The sequence below is a fragment of the Serinus canaria genome, chromosome 4 (genome assembly GCF_022539315.1).
Source record: "Serinus canaria isolate serCan28SL12 chromosome 4, serCan2020, whole genome shotgun sequence".
NCBI lineage: Eukaryota > Metazoa > Chordata > Aves > Passeriformes > Fringillidae > Serinus > Serinus canaria.
In genome coordinates this window covers 49,716,420-49,734,250 of record NC_066317.1, presented here as the reverse complement: position 1 = coordinate 49,734,250, position 17,831 = coordinate 49,716,420, and positions in this window count along the sequence as shown.

Genomic DNA, 17,831 nt, shown 5'->3' with positions numbered 1-17,831 from the left:
TGTTCATTATCAAAATCATATGAATCATTCTATAATAAATGGATTGCTCTATGTCCAGTTTTAATAACTACCAAATTCTTCAGATTATAGCTTAATGTACAGACAGAGATAACTTCTTCTTACTTTCAGATTTGTTAGTCATTAATTCTGCCTTTATATTCTCCATGAATATTTTTTATCCTTGTGAATATCATACAAGATTTCAGTGTAAACTCATGTGAATACGTAATGTCTTTCCTGAATTTATGAGATTTGTTGTTTCATTTTAAACTGTCATTTTAATGGAGTTTTTTAAATGGAGGTTACCATCAAATGGTAAAAACCTCCTTTTTTAATGGAGGTTACCATCAAATATGGGAAAAGAACTATTTCTTCATAAAAATTCTAAAATGTATGGCTTTGACATTTTGTTTCTTATACTAAGTTCTTGAATTGAAAGTAAAGATAGTTAATCACAAGTATTTGTGCCATTCTTTGTTCATGTTTTTATTCTCTAAAAACTCATTTCTTTCCAAAATGCTAAGTAGGACTAACCTGATTTTTAAGTCAGAGCATGAGTAAAGTTGGTATTTTTAATGGGATTTCTACTGAAATAATATTTAATTTTCCATCTTCTGTTATTTACTTGTGTATTGAAAACCTCATAAAACACACCAAACATTTATCTTAACACTAAACTGATTTCTGTTAAAGGCAAAAGGTAGCTGGCAAGAGTCAGTGAAAAACACTTCTGAGAGCAAGATGTACTCACTCATATTGTGATTACATAGGCTGTCACATCTGTGTGACTTCCCTACTGCTTCAGAAGTCTGCAACAGATGCCTCTTTCTTCAAGTCCACCTGTGCACAATTAATTACTGTTGTTCTTCTAATTCCTCCTCAATGCATCAATTATTTTCCTTTTTCACCTCTCCTTGAATCATATAATACAAAATATAAATATTAATCTAAGTCAAAACGTTATTGATCTAAATTTTATTCATTTTTAGGCTATTTGGAAAACCTGTATATCTAGCTGGCAAATCTTAATTGTGATACACAGTCTGTGTATTTTATTTATAGAGGTCATATATTTGCAACATTTACAAATTTCTACTGTAAATGAGAAAACTGCATGGTAAAAGAAAAGATCGATAGGAATAGTATTAATTAGTTTTATTCATCTAGTCACTAATGTCTCAAATTATGTTATTATCAGTTTTTAGATGTAAGACAAATCTACGAGTAATTTAACCCCTTCTCTGAGAAGGAAACATAACAAACATCAATTCTTTTTTTTTTTTTTTTTTTTTTTTTTAATAAAGAGGGTCTTTTAACTGTAAGCTGACTTCTTATTAGAGGAAAGAATTACCACACTTTTCCCAATGCTGAACACTTTTTGCCATCGGGCATTTGTCATAAGTGCCTTCTCTTAAGGACTAAATATTCACTTGCTAGCTCATCAGATATCTTCAGTATGTATGCACATTAGGATCATGGTTCAATGCATGATGGTACAACAAACAATACTGGAAATATTGCTAAAAATTTGACTTCATTTCGCCACCAAAATTAAAACTGTTTGATAGAATTTCCAACAATCTGCCACAAGATGGCACCTTTGTCTAACAAAAAATACATGCATGTAATATTTATTATGCCAGTCACAGGCTGACATGGCTCAAGTATTGATGTGGAAAGTCCAATTTCTTAACTACTATCAACACTGATCTTGGCTTTTCAGGCAATTGCCTCCTAAATGAAAGGGCTCCCTTAGTGAGATTCAAACTCTCTGAAGTGCAAGCAAAACGTGGAAAAGAATGAGAACTACATGGGATAAATCTACTTCTGTGCTATGTGTTTTTATTGAGTATAAAAAAATATGTAGGATGAAAAGCAGTATCTGAGAGCTTTATGGTTTAGAATGTGTATGTTTTTTAACTCTAAAGAAAAGGTTAAATTCCGTATTTCTGCTAAACAGTGAAGGCAACTGAAAGGAAAAGAGCTAAGATATGAAGCCAGTTGCTCAGAAAGAAATCACCTAGACAACTATAATTTAGCTAACTGAAGACAGTAGTTTATTATTTAAGTACTGAACAGTTAGTCAAATAAAAAAGGAAGAAAAACAAATATTCCTTTTGTGGCATTATTACAGGATGGATTGCCAACTGCATCTGAGATGATGAAGAACAAAGGCATAAAGCAGACTTTGCATATTCAACATTTAAAACACAAACTCTCTACTTAATGAAACAGAGCAGGATTAGTAAACTGATTAATAGAACAGATGTTTAATTAAAAAACTGAAGCTGGTATTTAATCAGTATCCCATCCAAGCCCCTTTCAAAAATTAGTTGTTTTTTCTTTAGATAGTCTTCAGGAAGTACTGTTTACACAGAACTATCTATGGTGAAGTAATCTTCAAGCATGAGAGTCTCACCTTAAAATCTTGTCCCGAGTGAATTGGGAGGGAGTCCACATGCAGATTACTTTAGTGGGAGAGCTGGAGAAAAGGCTCCTTCCAACTTTCTCAACAGCTCATTTCAGAGAGCAGGTCTTAAATGCAGTGAGATAAGCCCCTGAAAAGGCAGGGGGACTCAGGAAAGTGGCATAAAATAGCTCAATTGAAATCATTCCCTCCTTTCCATAATATCTCTGCACTTTACCTTAAGACACAACAAGAAGTCCTTGAGCACCTCCAACACAATCAGAAAAACGGTCAACCAAAGAAATACAATATTCTCAATTCCTAAAAAATATACTAGTACAGATGAGCACAAGACTTATTATGGAATAGTCATCTACTGTAACATTATAATAAATCATAGTAAAATTACAAGAATAGAAAAGCAGAGTTTATGTTCCACCCTTTCCCCCTGAACAATGACAATGTCATAAACATGAGAGAAATTATTCTAGAATAATACAAGTATATCTCTAGTCTCTAATGCAAATATCTCTTGTCTATGTGAAAGACAAGATTTTATCATTACTATTGTAACCCTATTTGTAGTTGTTAAATAAAATTAATATGCTTTTGAACTCTTCATTACATGTATAAATTCTTAATTTCACACTGGGTATAACCCCTTGAGAGAAGATTTTTCAAAGCACTGTATGAAGTCTTACATGTCTATGTCTCATTCACCTTTTTTCATCCTTTGAACACCTACCACACCACTGTTCCCATTAAGACCTTTTGTGCTATAGCTTCCCAAGTGGAAAAAAATGGTGCCTCTTCAACTTGTGGTTATGCCTAAAAATCCATACATAACCTTTTTCATCATTGTACTATTTCTAGAAGTCCAATTTGGACAGTATGACTTCCAGAAGTGTCCTCTTGTCAGATTACGGCCAGAGTAGACTAATTATCGGAAACTGAAAGAGTTTAATAGAACTGGAAAGATTCCAGCCAGCATTAGTATTCGTATTACTACGTGGTACTTCCAAACTGCAAGTGCCAATTCAGCCAGCAGATATCGCAGAAGAGCTTCTACAAAGACACTGTTTTCTGTATTTTCAGACCTAAAATCAGTATGTAAGAAGTCATTTCACTAGGACAATGAAAGAGAAACTCCTGAAAGACTGTGCATTATTCCCTTATCTCTTAATGAGTTACCTCATTTCAGAGTATTTTGAGGTCAGGGAATGCAAATAATTTAAGATGCAGATATTATGCAATCAGAAATAGGAATTTTTTCATTATATTAACATTCATATTTTGTTAAAATCAATGTCCATGCCTGAAGAATTAAGGAAATTAATAAAAAAGGGTTGAAGGAATAAAAAAAAGTTTGAAGTGTTAGAGAATCAAATGTGTAAAAATATTTTGAAGTTTTCTACTTCTAAAAGAAGTAATAATGAAATTATTTTAAAGTGAGGAAACTTGCAACAGAATCAGAAGACCTTTTTGTTCTACATAATTCCAAAGATTTTAAGAAACTACCAAACTTATTTGAGGTAAGTGAATAATTACTCATGAAAAGACCCAATTCATGTTCTCTGAATTTCTCTTATGAAGTTTTGATTAAATGTCATTTCTCATAAAAACAAGATGCTACAAAAAATCTAGAAGTTTACTGGGAATATTTGCAAAGAAATAAATTATATGATACAATTATATGATACAACAGTTATGATAGAATAACTGATTTGATGATACTTATAAAACTAAATTCAAATGGAAAATACTTCAGGTCATCTCTGTTTACACACAGAGACGACCTGAAGTCAAGATTTTTTGTCTGGAGGTAAAACAATGAGAGCATCCTGCTATTTTTTTAAACCTGTATAAACAATTTCCAAAATGTTCCAGAAGCAAATGTTACCAAGAGGGGTGCATACAGCTGAATAGCTTAGAACTAAAGAGGGAAGACATGGTAAAACTACATTGACTCAACATGTAAAGTCAGAAAAGCTAATGTGGGTTTACTCAAACATTTCTACCCCATTTATTTTGCCCTCAAGCCTTGGTTGGGAGTCTTGTAATTCACTGGTTACATACAATCTAAGTGCTGTGAGTTTTTCACATTTTTATCATAATTGCTGTTCAAGTATAAATAAAATCCCAGTAATAATAAGTACTCAGAAAATATTTCTAAGAAGGACAGCAAACTGTCATTGCCAGTCTAGAAGAGGTTGAGATGTCCTCTGCAGCATGGTGCATGGTTCTGCTCATGTATTTTCAAACAGAGTGTAAAGTACCAAATCTTTGCTGAGCCCTTCTGCAGAGATGGAATAAGTAAAAGAGCAGGGAAAGGGAGAAAATTTCTTCAAATGAAACTAAAAAGTTTTTTTAGCCAGAAAAAAAAGGAATCTTTGTAAAGTTATTTTCAAGTCAATAAATATTGTTTGCAGAGCATAAACAGATAAAGAATTAGAAGTACTTTCCTAGCTATCACAATCTTCTAGCAGGATTAAAAGGACTAAACAGTTACAAGCATTTTGAAATGTAGTTTTTAAAGTTCATGAAAGGTTTTAGAACAGCAGTTTTCAACAGTGGAGAACTGAAGTCACAAGGAGAGGCATTCTTTGTACATTTTTGTGTTCCTAGATTATACAAAGTGGTATAAACTCGACAGGAATTATCAACATATCATTTATACTGGTTTCTCAATCCACCTCCTCTTGCAAGCAGGCTCCTGCCACTCCTTATCACAGTACAAACTGTGTACAGGGACAGACACACATACACACTCCTAAACCTGGCAGGCAGTAGCCTCAATTCGTGTCTAAAGCAGGTATAAAATCAACCTGATTTGTGGTTTCCTGGCTGACAATAAAGTGCTGTCAAATCTTTGTCTCTTTTGTTCTTCAGTGACTGGTAACCATGGATACCCAAGGCAATAAAGTTCACTGATGCTCAGTGCTGTAATTCGGGGTGTGTTTACTGTAGCTGATTTTGTTATGGAACCCCCAGAAGATAAAACTAGCAATTCAGGGTGAAATGGAAATTAGCTACTAGTTAAAATTTTGCTTGTGTTTTAATATAAAAAAAAAAAAGCATGCTTTGTTGAACAGCATAATTACTTTCCCTGAATAATTTATAACAGCTAGTCTGCCCCATTGAAATGTTCATATTAATTTTAATGAGCTTGTCAAAGCTCTTCTAGCCATTTTATATTGAATAGTTTTAGCTGGGGTAGTATTTTAACCCATTGCTCCTTTTAACAAACATAAAAGTCTGTTCTATTTAAAATATCTATTTTTTTTTTTAATTTATAAATTAACATCTATAGTTCATTGAAATAGTAGCAACATTATGATTCTCTACAATACGGATTATATTTCCATATCAATTTAAAGTTTACTTCTGCAGAAAAAAAACCCTTGAAAAAAAGATAGATTTTTAGTTAATTTTTCTAGAGGGCATAAGTGTTTCAATTACAAGTCTTTGGATGCAATGTTTGCACTTACATTAGTGGTTTTTTCCAAAGTTTAAATTTATAGTACCTATAAATTTCCGGTTTATTCTGAGCAGACTGCGATATATCAGATGTGCATGATTTTGTTGTTTCCCACTGTGTAGCTGTTTTTACTTTCATCCAATAATTTCTACTTTAGCTGCTTTTCAACACTAAAATTAATTTGAACTATTGTTTCACAAATAGTATAGAAACTGATAGTATCGATATCATTCCAATTTCACCTTTTTCTGGAATGCCTTCTTCATGGCACTCCTGATGGGCCTCTTGGAACATCAGCATTTACCTGATGAATGGTTTTTCATCTCTACATAGCCATGTCAGGACTAAGGGCAAACTCTAGGCTAAAGGATGCGAAAAATCTGTCTAAGAGCCAAGGTTAGCAGGTTTGTGTAGAAATGTAAGGAGCAGGAAAAGAAATGTTATTACTGCTACATCCAAAGGGACAGGGAATGTGATGCCCTGCGAAGCTACAGAAGGAATTGTTTTGTCTACCTGTTCTGTGAAGAGAGCTTACTATCCCCTAATATGAAGCCTAGACTTACACACTAAAGCAGAATAAAATACGAAAAATATAAAAGCTAAAACCTGAGGCATCAACCTGCATCCTTTAACTGAGTGAGTTTGGATTAGGTGACAGGTTTTTTTCCATGAGGATTGATCTATTTCTGTCAAGTCTTTCTAAACTACAGAAACAGTTTAACAACTTATTGGTATATTCATCCTTCTTGTCAGGAATGGAAACAATCTTCTTCAAAAGCCCATAAAGCTCATTAGATGTATCTATCTGGCTTGGTGAGGTAAATTTCCATGAAAAACACCCTGGTAATAAAAGGACAAGCAGATAATTTCTTTCCTATTTTATAAATAAGAGATTATTTTAAAATCTTCTTTCTGTAATAGTCTCAGAACTGCAGTCTTAAAATCTGACACCAAATTTTGCAGCCTCTATCTCATTCTTCTACTGCTATAGCTTTTCAGATTTTTTTAAACTCAGCAGAAAAGTATAACAAATTTATATTTGTGATGTTTGTCTCTGATGATGATAAATTAGTTTGTCGGGGATATGAGGACATATCCCAGCATGTTCCCATTGCTGTTCAGTAAACAGGCATTCTGCTACATAAAAATAAATTAATGAGCAAGAATTCTATTCAAAAAATAGGTTATATACAATATTAGTCTAAAAAATTTAAATATTAAAAAGGCAGAAGAATAATTTGAGGAAATAGGACATATTGAGATAAATTAATATTGTAAAGTGTTTGCATGATTGACTAACACTGCTTCAGTTTTAAAAGGTTTGGTACAGGTTTAAATATTAGAAGTGGAAAAAAATCAGATCTTTCTTATGGTAGTGCTCCAGTGTTATGCTCAGCAGTAGAATATGTTCAATAAGGGGAGATTCTTTAGAAGAAAATAGGACTTTCTATCACCTGTAGCCAAAGAAAATAATCTAGAAATATCTGTAATTGGGGGAGGACAGAAGGTAATTATAGTACCATACACAAGCAATCCCCAGTAGCCACAAAGATAGTTGCTAGAGTAAAAACCAAAAGTATTTGAGTTTTAACTTTTCAAAATTTTTATTAATGTTGGGAATGTTGCATAAATTGCTCCCACTCATGATAGAACTCAGCCACTGTGTGCTACGAGATGGGACAGTATCACTTAGGGACCCCAAATAAAATTCTGGTTCCCTGACAGATAATTTATTTCAGTCCCCTAGGTGCTTGAATCTGGGAGAATTGAGATTACATGTAACAGACAAATATGCCTTAAGAACATGCTTTCATGAGATGCCTTAAATATGTTTATTTTAATGTATTTGGTTAATTGGTTTTAAAATATTTTTTTTTAAAAAAAGTACAGCATGCCATGGAATGGAAAGTATTTATTTATTTTTCCTCTTTTCCATGATACTACTCCAATGCAACAGGGAATTTTAATATGTTTTGTCTCCACAGGCCTCTAAGTCTACCCATGAGCTACAAGAGAGTTTCTTCTTATAAAATGAAATACAAGAGGAAAAAAAATAAATGCACATTAAGTTGCCATAAAAATCTGTAGGATATGGAAAAAGGTGAATTTATCTTCCCTGAGAATTTGAAATTTTAAAATATTTTTTTAAAAAACCCAAACAAACACTTAAAGCATGCAGTTTGCATTTTTTCTCTAATTTTTTTTTTTTTAGTATGTAACCTCTAAGACATAAAGATTCAAGGAAAATCTTTCAAACAGGCTTGTAAAGTAGAACATTTATTCTGGTAATTTTTACCCTTTGAATTTTTTTGTAGTATGTTGAATTGCAATTCTGACTTATTTTTTGTGCTCCTGATTAATGCTGTTGGAGCTTTAAAATCTGTTGCAGTCCTTCTGTTACTATACTCAAAATTATGGTGGGATTGCAGCCAACTTTAATTTTTACAATTTTTACATTTGAAATCTAACCAGCAGTTTTTGATGAATCTCGAATTCTACAAAACCTCTTTATTTCTCACTAGATAGAATGACAGCAAATCTAAAACTGTAAAAGAAGAGAGCAGTTTCATGATTTTCCTTAAAACTAGAAAAAAACAAACCCCTCTGTTATCTGAGAAATTTGAGATTTAGAGAATCTGGAATTTCATATTGCAATGCACCCTGTACTTGGAGAACAAGTGCTTATTTCTGATGGCTCTTTTTTGCCTCATGTTCACAGGAGTGACAATGCTCTGGAGCATGTTCTCAGTCTGTAACAATAATTAGAAACCTGGGCAAACTCCATGTGCCTGGAATAGCCAGGTGAATCATATTTCTTTGCAATCCCATAATGTTTTTTAGAAACTAGAAAAAAATCAGTGTCTGAAGAAGTAAACCAGTAAACCATTTTTATTTTTTTTTAATGTACTCACAGCACTAGATATAGTAAGAACTGTAATTGCCACAATAAGACTGACATAGACAGCAGTGAAGCTCCACAAGTCAAAGATGTCCACATAAATGCGAACATCCACCAGAGTTATATTAGGGTGAAATGAAATAGCCTAGTACATGGTCAGGCCATGCTTCAAAGCTGAACCACTAACAGGTTTGCTTTAGGGAAATATGTCATCACAGCACACCATAGCAATTCTTTACCAGAGCACCGAATTATGGCCCCTGGCAAATCAGACCTAGGGTCAGTGGTCCTATGTCTGATATTTCTGAGTTGGAAAAAAGTCAACTTAATGAACTTAAAGGTTTAAACGCTCAAAAAAACAAAGCTCAGCTAAATTTATTTTCTGCACCCAATAACACAGCCAGGAAAGCACCATTCAATTAAACATTTCCCTCAGCAGTAGAGTAAGTTACTACTCATGGAATATACAAATATTGAGTATTAGAATGAGCATTTCCAGCAGATTGAGGGAATTGATCCTGCCCCTCTACTCACCCCTGATTAGGCATACCTGGAATGCTCTGTCCAGTTCTGGATCATTAGAATGAGAGATGCATGGAGTTCCTAAAGCAGTTCCAGCAGAGGTCAGTGAAGATTATTAAGGGACAGAAGCATTTCTCTTATGGGGAAAGGGTGCAAGAGATGGGCTTGTTCAGCCTGGAAAGGAGATAGCTGTGACAGACTGCATCAATGTCTGAAGAGGGGTCAAGAGGATGGAGCCAGGCTCTGCTCAGCAGTGCCAAGCAATAGGACAAGAGGCAACAGGCATAATCTGATGCACAGGAAGTTCCACCTCAGTATGAAGACTTTACCGTTCAGGTGACTGAGCACTGGAAAAGACTGACCAGGGAGGTTGTGGAGTCTCCCTCACTGGAGATATTTAAAACTGTCTGGACACAATCCTGGGCCTCATGCTCTAGGATGACCCTGATTGAGTAGTGGGGCTGAACAAGATGACTCACAGTCCCAGCTGTATCCATTCTGTGATTCTGAGATCTACGATGCCATCAGATGTATCCACAGCATCTGCACTGAGCATTTTTTTTTCTTTCCTGAACATTTTATCTCCATTTGACTTCACAGATCCAGTACAGAAATGACAGTATGGTTTTGCACACTGTGTTTGTATAATACTGGATATACTTTAAAAGAACAGACTAAAGGATGGCAATAAAGCCTTTGCTTTGTCTTTTTTTAGCTTGAATGTTGCAAAATGCTGAGTACACTACATAAAAAAATAACTTTTTTACAGTTTTTTTTTTTTTACAGAATTAAAGAAAGTGGAGCAAGGAGCTTCCACTATAGAGTGTTAATGTAAAGCTGGACAGTGAGTTAATGTTTAGGAAGGCTCAGATAAAGAGAAGGAGAGTCACCAGGAATAAACAGACAGCCTAAGGGCTAATAATTTGGAGAAAAGCCTTAAGGTAAGAAGGAAACTAAAGGAACATAAATACAAATTAAGAAGACAAAAACAGTGGAATGTGACAGGGAACAAGAGGAGAAAACTACCAAGGATCAAATTCTATTAAGGACTATTATATATGATAAAGAATGCATTCTAAAAATAGTACATGACACCAAGAAAGAAAAGGTTATAAGCATGACATCAGATTAAAATAATTTACCCTAGAAAAGATGTAACATAATTCAATGAACAAGTTTTACATTTGTGGGAAAAAAAAGTGCAAAATTCTCACTTTGCAGAATGGGGAAATAGGCATAAAACTTTAAATATGTATATTTTTATATATATTGGTATTTTAATTTTTCAGCATTGAAAGGAAAGTTTTTAAATTTCTAATCTTATCTAGAGTGAGCAAGTCTGTTGAATTTTTATTCTGAACTCAAAAAAGTCTTCTCTTGAAAGAAATGAACAAAGCTGTTAAAGTAATAAGTTTCCTTGTTCATGCAGAAAAGAACCTGTTTTATGGAAAATCTCATCAGCAAGTCTAATTCTGCCTCTTTTTGACGGTAACAATGACTTTATCCTTATTCTGCATATCTTCAAATTCTCTTGTTTAAGCCAGTCTCTGAAAATTCCATTCACACATACATGTTTATATGGCAGATAGTTCTAAACTGGTCATCATATGACATTTCTGTAGATTAGAAATGCTGTACTTCTGAAGCAAATTCCTTCTTCCTGGAATTTTATTTTTGTTAATACAACATCTTTCCTGAAAACTGCAGTGAGAAACATTTCTCTATATGGCAGACCCATCCATGCACAATATCTCTTCCTACATTTTTCCTCCTAACTTCCCATCATTGCTATTTAAACTAAAGCTTGTGTCTGAAGAATTGATTACCCATAATCTGTAGTATAAATGAAAATATCCTTTGAACACTTCTAATCTCCCAACATTATCCCAGTTACCATGGGTACTAAGATTAGCATTGGAAAGTATTCTTTGAGCAACTCAACCTTCTGTTACTTCTTGAGAGTGATGCACTAGAATTCATACGACTACATGTATGGAAATTTAACATTATCATTGACAAACAGATGTTCTTCCATGGCACAATGCAGTCACTTGCACATTTCAAATCATTTTTTATTTCAGTTGAATTTAATAAGATTCAGGAGCCACTATGACTCCTCAGCAGTGGCACTGCATTGTGAAGAGTGTTCAAACACTTTGTGAGGGAATGGATCCTCCCTGTGTACCACATTCTGCCACCCCACTCAAAGAATGTTCAAGGTACATAGGAAGGACCACTGAAGATGGTTCAAGGTTATTCAGTGATATACAGTTCAGCTTGAACCGAAGTATTGGATTTTAACAGTCATTGCAAAAGTTCAATAAATATGTTCTTTCTTCCTACCAGTCAATTTCCCTTTAGAAGTTTTGCAGAGAAAAAGTATGAAAAAAACCCTCCTAATCACTAAAGAGCTCTTGTTTTTATACAAAATACTTTAGCATGCACAGATCTTATTTTTCTTATTTTTCCCTTTTGGTAGCCTCCCAGATTGATGTGCTATTCTGGATTCAGAATTTAGAAAGATTAACACCCCTCCCCACCATCTTCTAAAAACAGCTAATTGAAAAATAAAATCTTTCAAAATAATATTTAAAAGAATATAGAATTACTCAGTTATCAGATAAGGCCTTTTATCTAGGATCATGTATCTACCTGATATCAATCACTGTGCTTCAAGAATAGCAAAGGATCTAACCCACAGCACCTTTTCTTTGCAACATTTTCTACATTTTACTTCCTACATAGAATCGGAGGTCTTTGGCATCCACAAGCAGACATTCTTGTCTTTACATGCAAGAAACTTAGCCACCAACCTAATTTCCTACCACACTAAACCACTAAAAATCACATAAGAGTAACTATTAAAACATATGAATATGTCATTCTCAGTTCAAAATCATTAAGCATCATCATCTCAGAGCACTTACATATTTTTCACCTTTACTCAAGCTCCTGTTCACATGTATCTCAAATTTCACTGACATACACAGTGCTAAAGAAAGTTCTTACTCAGTGAATTTAAGGTGATACAAAATATTACATTTATTTCTTCCAGACAAAAATCCAGAAAAATCATTCCCTGAATAGTACCAAAAAACCCCAAAACAAGCAACCAAAACCAACTTAATTTCTTCATTTGAGAAAATAATTATCATTAAAACAATTATCATTAAAACATGGCTTGGCCATGATCATCACAGGACAGAAGTATATTCCTTTAATCACATATTTAAAACCCATCTCAGAAAAAAATTATCAGTTTTCAAGAGACTCTTCCAAAGAAAAGAAACCACTTAGAAAAGGACATTAAATATTCACTGATTGTAAAAAAAACAAACAAACAAACAAAAAAAAAAAAACAACAAAAAAAAAACCCAACAAAATCAAACCGTTTAAGCAAAGTTATACTTCAGAAAAAAGAAGTGTTCCAAAATAGCAGCAAAGTTATATATTCAACTAAATTCAGATCTTTTATTTAAAAACTTAGGGGACATCAACCTATAGCCTCAGTATTATATGCCTCAGCCTCAGTTTTACATCTAGTTAAGCCTTTAAGGTCTTGTGCTGGTTTTGGCTGAGGCAGTGCTCATTTTCTTCACTGTCACCATCATATACAACAAAGTGCTGCTTTCCTGGGGATAGTTGAACATCAACTTACCCACAGGAAGAAGTGAATGAATTCTTGGATTTGCTTTGCTGTTTGCAGAACCTTTGCTTTCCTTATTAAACTGTATTTCACTCAGCCCACAAGTTTTCTCACTTTTACCCTTATGATTCTCTCCCCCATCTCACCAGGGGGGAGTGAGCGAGCAACTGCGTGGGGCTTAGCTGCCAGCTGGGCTTAAACCACACCACATGTATAAAATCCAATACCACTGAGGGAAAGAAATGTATTAGATCCAGTCTTTTAATTAGTCTCTGAATTTTCCAAAGACTTTTATTTATCCTATAGGTGCTGATTTTCCACTGTGTTCAAAGGCTTCTTATAATTAAAAACGCTATGACTTCATTAATTAAAATTAATGAAAAAATGTGATTAAAAAGAACAATTGATCATATTGTATTATTAAAATAAAACCATAGCAAAAGAAAATCAGAAACAGAATTAATTAACTTGAATATCCGTTCTTCAGATATCTTGAGGCATAGGCTATTGCAAACTATTTTGCTAAATGGAAATAAAACAATTGTTGGACCAAATCTCTAAGAGCACATAGAGGATAAAAATATCTAGTTGACTTTGATCTTTAATTTATGAATTTGTTCTTCGTTATGTTATTTACACAGGAGTGCCTTTGATATTCTGAATGCCAGAAATAGATGTCTGTTCACAAAAAGATACAGAAAAATATTTCCCTGTCTCCTGCAGGTATATAAACATAAATGATTCTTGGTTTTAAACATGTAGCTGTATACTTGACTACATTTTGTGGACAAAACCTATCAGGGAACTGACAGACAATTAAAATAAAATTTTCAAAATAAGGTCTAGCTAGTGAATGCATAAAGATATTAAATTATGTATGGACTCTAATACTTGAAGTTTAATAAAGCTTAAATTCTTTGGAAAAAAGATAGGAGAGGATGGGTAACCAATATTCCTTCCATCCCTCATTCTCTCCGTACTACCTCCGCTTTAAGGCCAGTTGCTTTTTTTGGGAGGTGCATCTAAAAATATTCATGAAGGGTCAGTTTGAATTATAGTCCTTGTGGGACTTTCATGGGCTTCGTTTCTTCCTTATGTAACATGTGCCTGTATAAGATCCATAAAATGTAGTCATCAACTCTTTCAGATTGAAACTTCCAACAGAAAAACACAGAGAATTCTCAGGAATGAAAAATAAGGCCTTGAATGTATTCCTTTGTTAGGAAAAAGTGTTTCATAGACTGAAATCTTGCAAAAAATATTTTTGAATAAGAAAAGCCCCAAGTTTCTAGGGAAGAAACAACTCAGACTAAAGTATTTCTGAAACTTCTGGTCAAATCTTTCACCAAATAAAACTTGAGACAAGATATTATTCAGTTCACTATTATGTTCACACTAATATAACATTTTAGGATAAATAGGTATTTAAACCCATATCTGGATTATTTTAAAGGGTAAAAAGCCACATTGCATTACCATGTCTGTCATGAAATAATCTCTCATCAGTCAAATGTTGTCAGTATTAAAAAGATTGCTGTAATTGTGTAAAGCCTGACGCAGGATTTGAGAAATAAGCAACTAAAGGAGGATAATGTAATTACTTCTAATCAACATGGCTACCTGGAAAATTGATCTTGTAAAATTATGTTGGTATATCAATATATTTTTCATTTTTATGAAATTATAAATGTATTTGATAAAAATTATCAAGGCACAAGGATTTAACAACTGAGTAACATGGATCTCAAATCTCAACATGCTATGCAAATAGAGAATATCACCAATGCTTTTTTTCTTTTCCTGGGACTGATTTTAGATTTGTTTGTATTTTCATAGAACTGAGGACAAAAATAATTCAGCCAATGCTGATAAATTTGGTTGTTGATTCAGTAAGTGATTAAGGAAGGCAGGATCAATCAATGAAGGAAAAATTCAATATGGTAATATCTGCATAGGATTATTTATTAGCAGAGTATGAAGGCTCTTCTTAGAATATGGCAGAAATGGTTTGAGATGTGGTGATAGAACAAGAGATCACGTTTTTTAACTGAAAGAGGCAGGATTAGATTAGATTAGATTAGATTAGATTAGATTAGATTAGATTAGATTAGATTAGATTAGATTAGATTAGATTAGATTAGATTAGAAAGAAATTTGTTGATGTGAGGGTGGTGATGCACTGGAACATCTTACCCAGAGAAGCTGTGGATGCCCCATCCCTGGAAGTGTTCCAAGCCAGGTTGGATGGGGCTTTGAGCAACCTGATCAAATGGAAGGGTGTTGGAACCAGATGATCTTTAATGTCTTTTCCAACTCAAACCTGTCTATAGTTTTGTGACTCTCTAGGCAGGACTCAGATAAAGAGACACAACTCAGTCTCTTTGCCTTTGCAATCAGCCTGAATAGCTGAGTATTTCCCCAGAGATCTCAAAGCACGATAAACAAGGGCAGTTCACAGAAACATGCCTGGACCCCAGTCCCAGGGATAACAGAAGGGGATGCAATAGTGACTGTCAAGGAAAAGAGGTGACACACAAGTGCAGCTGGGCAGTTCCATTGGTCTGAGAGACTGGAAATGTAGGATTGAAACGCTCCTGCATTCCAAAGGGGGAAGCTGTTATATTACTACACTGAGATCAAAGCTGTGATTCTAAATTACAGTTATAAGGAACACGGCTGAAAGAAGCACAAAAAGAATTAGTCAAAATAGTAGAAGACATTAAATGTTTTATAGAAAAAAACCCCAACAAAACTTGAAGATCAGTCAGATTGTCTTAAAGGAGGAAGATGAATTGAGCAGTTAGAAGAACGCTTATACAGCTTGTAAGTTTAATTCACAACAGGTGAACACAGAAATTCAGTGAAAAAAGCAACAAAATACGTCTTTTCTAGTGTAGATTGTTACCCATAGAAAATTCTGGCTTAGTTCCAAGTTAACATTTGTACCTGAAGGAATATGGTCTAATCCTCATTCCAACATTATATAGAAAGTCAAAAAGCCACAGTGTCTTCTGGCTAGAAGTGTTTTTGAGCAAAAAGAGCATTTTTGTCAGCCAAAGAAATACCTATCTCTATATGCACTTTTTTTACTTATATTTTTTCATATTCTGAATCAGAAAATGTCATCTTCATTTATGTGAAATCATCCCATCCTAGATTGTCAGAACCTACTTTAACCTTTAGGCAAACATTTCCTGTCAAAAAAAATTATTTTCTAAACTGCCACTGCAACACAATCGGAATGTATTCTTTTAGACTACATAAAGTGTGTTTACTTCAGCATATAATCGAAATTCAACATGATTACAGATTTTCCAATTTCTTGGTAATACTCAGCTATAAAAAGATGATTTTTTTTTTGTTGTTGTTGTTGTTGTTTTAATTTTCTGTGTATATTATAGAGCTATTTCAGAAAAATAACCTACACCTCAGAGAAACTTAGAGGTTTTTTGTGTATTTCCAGGTTACAAAGTAAGGCTAGATCCTAGGAGGCAAATGGCTCACTACTAATTAAAAAATGGAGTTTAAAAGAAAATTTTCAGTATTTTATTTTCAATTTGATATAGTTAACCTCAGTTGGTTTTAAAAGGGAGAAAAACAAGGAAATAGGACTTGAGGTAACCTTCTGAAAACATGACGTTCATTCTGTTGCCTGCAAGCATTCCTACAGGGCTGAAACCTCTCTAGAAAAGTGATGTTTGTTTGCACTTCTACATCCATACCTGTATTTTGGAGGAACTGGAGATGAAAACGTGGTGGAAATTCATTTTCAGAAAGAAGTGGATGTTAATTTTCTATTGTAGAAGAGACAGCTGTAAAATTCTTTGCAAAAATACTGTTTGCTTTTTAAAAGGAATCAATAGTTTTGTAGATAATTCTCACTGTATGACTGAATTTTATTTCCCATTTCTGTTTCACCACAGCTCAGACTCTAGAATAGAGCTAGTAGCATATTTTCCTCTGCAATGGCACTTCCCAGCCATTCCTCCTCCTGTGGGAGAGGAATGTAACCACAAATACAATCTGAATCTATTTTTAAGAGAAGTGGGCAAATGCACTCTTCTATACAAATGCTTTGGCTTTCCATAAACCATTATAATTATTATATGTGAATTAGAAGATATAACACAGAGCAGTATGTGGAGTGCAACACAAAAACATTTTTCCATTCATTTCCATTTCCAATTTCAGTTCAATCTTCCTTCAACAAAGGAATTTTTCAGACACATCAATACTGGATAAACAACTTTATCAAAGGCATGAAAATATGTTGGAAGTAAACTTATTGCCTGGCTGACGTTGAGCCATGAACTGATAGAAATTAAGTTGTACAGCTTCTAAAGCTTTGGGAGAAGTTCAGAAATATATCCCAAGAATAATTTGGCATTAGTGATATAACCTGTTAATATTATTGTAATTGATGTAATATAAAGGAGTTATAGTAAAACAATTCTTTTTCAAGTTTGCTTGGAAAGCACAGCTTGCTTAGTATAAAATAAAAGATGTGATTTCAGAAGAGTGAAAGGCTTTTCTGGAAAATGACAAGGCCCCCTCTGACCCTCCAGCTTCCCCCGGAGAAGCGCACAGAGGGAGCGGCGCTGCAAGGGCAGGACGGCGGCAGCCGGGGCCCGTCCCGCTGCCCCAGGGAGGCAGCAGCGCAGCCCGCAGCCCCGCTCGGCTCGGCTGCTTGCCGTGACAGAGAAAGGCCAAGGTCCAGCAGTGACAGCCAGCGAGAGAGGGTCTGCATCAGCAGGAGAAGGCAGGGCAGAGGTGCAGCCCGGCTCAGGCAGGGCTCGGCCCGGAGAGCCCAAGCCTGAGGCGGAGGCGGCGGGTGCAGCCAGGCCCTCAGAGGGCGGGACGCGCCGCTCGCTCTGCCCGG